General features: G+C 43.1%; 1 non-coding gene across 1 annotated transcript; it reads right to left on the bottom strand.

Annotated features, from left to right (window-relative positions):
• Window positions 1-244: 244 nt before the first annotated feature.
• On the bottom strand, window positions 245-337 carry trnai-uau (transfer RNA isoleucine (anticodon UAU)). Its single transcript is given in 2 exon segments — window positions 245-280; window positions 300-337. It is a non-coding gene; the product is annotated as a tRNA-Ile (tRNA).
• Window positions 338-2,766: the final 2,429 nt, after the last annotated feature.

Below are 2,766 nucleotides of genomic sequence, written 5' to 3' on the forward strand. Positions count from 1 at the left end.
CCAGGTAAGGCATCGCCCGCTCCGCTGTGAATCCAATATGTATTTTAAAACCAACAGTTTAATGACAACATACAGTAGGATCTAAAAGTGGCACACTGTCACTGTCGGGTAGTCATGGTCCTCTAGTCGTGGGGGTGGGGGATAGGGAGGCCTCACAAGTGAAATAGCTTAGGCCTCGCTTCATCTAAATCCAGCATCGGGTCAGGGTCGAACTCAGCATCTGTACTGCTGTGCCTAAAACATGTGCTCCAGGTGAGGCTCGAACTCACAACCTCGGCATTGCTCACTGTGTACTGCTGTATAAGTACCGCGCGCTAACCGATTGCGCCACTGGAGCTCTTAAGAGTTCTGCTTTCAAGAAAGAGGACAAATTCAATTGCAGCATGTAGAAAGGAACTGCAGATGCTGATTTAAACCATAGACACAAAATGCTGGAGTAACTCAGGGGGACAGGCAACATCTCTGGAGAGAGGGAATGGGTAACATTTCGGGTCGAGACCTTCTTCAGTCTAGGGAAACGAGAGATATAGACGATGATGTAGGGAGATAAAAGAAGAATGAATGAATATGCAAACAAGTAATGAAGATAAAGGAAACAGGCCATTGTTAGCTGTTTAGAAACATAGAAAATAGGTGCAGGAGGCCATTCGGCCCTTCGAGCCAGCACCGCCATTCATTGTGATCATGGCTGATTGTCCCCAATGGCCTGCCTTCTCCTCATATCCCTTGATTCCACTAGCCCCTAGAGCTCTAACTAACTCTATCTTAAATCCATCCAGTGATTTGGCCTCCACTGCCCTCTGTGGCAGGGAATTCCACTAATTCACAACTCTCTTGGTGAAAACGTTTTTTCTCACCTCAGTTTTATATGGAAGAACTGGAATTTGTGTTTATGCTGCATTTTTGGACCCTTTGTTGGGTGAAAACGAGAAACTGGTGTGACATGGGTGTGGGAGGGATAGAGAGCGAATGCCGGGGTGACTTGAAGTTAGAGAAATCAATATTAATACCACTGCGCTGTTAGTTGCCCAAGAGAAATATGGGATGGTGTTCCTCCAATTGCAGCCTTTCCTGTCTCCTTTAGGGAAAGTCATTACTCAGGAGCGCTTTAACAGCCAGGTCCTAGTGACTGAAGCTGTTCCAGGCAACTGCACCATCCTATCAACAACCAGAGAGCAGTCCTGAGCTACTATGTCCCTTATTGGAGACCTGTGAAGTATCTTTAATCTTTACTGTACTTTATCCTGCGCTAAACATTATTCCTTTTATCATGTACATTGTGGATGGTTCGATTATTATATATAGTCTTTCTGCTGACTAGTTAACACGCAGCAAAATCTTTTCACTGTACCTCGGTATACGTGACAATAAACTAAACTAAACTAAACAATAATGAGTGTTCAAGAAGGAACTGCAGATGCTGGAAGATCGAAGGTACAGCGGGTGCAGTCTGAAGAAGGGTTCGGCCCGAAACGTCGCCTATTTCCTTTGCTCCATAGATGCTGCTGCACCCGCTGAGTTTCTCCAGCATTTTTGTGTACCTTAAATAATAATGAGATTCTGTTTGTAAACCTGTTACCAGCAGCAAATAACTAACTGTTGTTGGCAGTCAAGTGTGCGGGATGTAGGGAGTCAAACTTTGCAGAGGTTATTAAAGTTTTACAAAATTGCTTTTGTCAAGTTGTCTAAGAGACTGTCTTGAACCTAAATAGCAATATGTTTTGCTGTGTAGCGATTTGAACAACATAAGCCCAATATGGATCAGAACACCCCTAACACATGCTGAATATAGTTGATGGCGAAGCTGTAATTCCACTACACCGCCTAAGCCAACCTTCAAATCCACAAAGAACACTGTTTCTTTATATCCTTGATACTCAGAAACGCACATTAAAAACTTAGATGTTAAAAATGTCTATTTTTTACCACATTTAATAATGTTTTGATGCCAAAAAATAATATTTCTGAGTATCTAGGACAATACATTGCCTAAAATTTGTCGAGACCCTACACAACTTTTCCTCTCTGTTTGCTTGGGTGAACTATGTATTCCTTTGCAAAATCAATTTGGGGATATTGTTTTGGCTGAGCGTTTCATAGTCCAACGGTTCGTGAATTGCATATAAGACATGGACAGCAGCAAAGATCCCTATAGGATCTTTGGACAGCAGAACCGTGATGTAATGAATTGATGTCGGCTGCACCAATTAGAATGGCTGTACACAGGAGCCTTTTTAAAAAATTCAACGTCCCAAGTTTTCAAGAAATTCCTATTAGAAGCAAGCAAAATGGACAATGCCCTAAAGATGCCAATGCACAGATCCTTTCCAGGTTAAATTATGGGCAAACGACGTTTTCGGTCAGGACGCTTCTTCAGACTGAAGAAGGGCCCCAAGCCGAAACGCAACCTGTTCATATCCCTCCCCATATATTGTTGGCCCGCTGAGTTACCCCAGCACTTTGTGTTTTGCTCAATATTCAACAATCTGCAGTTCCTTGTGTCTCCAGCCAAATTATGCTTGATCCACGCAGATCACCTGTTTCATTTCATCTTTCCAAGTTTCATCTCCTCCAATGCAACGTAAAGACCTCCAGTGAAATTTTAAAAATGCCTATGTCGAGCGGTGCATAATGCTTTTAAGAAAGCTGGGAGCAAATATCCGATAGCGAGCTGGGAGAATCAACCGGCGCTTGCAAATTGCTTGCAAATATATCACTACCACGAACGCGGAACAGTCTCCTCCCACCAACAATAACCAATCGCTG

The sequence above is a fragment of the Leucoraja erinacea genome, chromosome 8, assembly GCF_028641065.1.
Source record: "Leucoraja erinacea ecotype New England chromosome 8, Leri_hhj_1, whole genome shotgun sequence".
Taxonomy (NCBI): Eukaryota; Metazoa; Chordata; class Chondrichthyes; order Rajiformes; family Rajidae; genus Leucoraja; species Leucoraja erinaceus.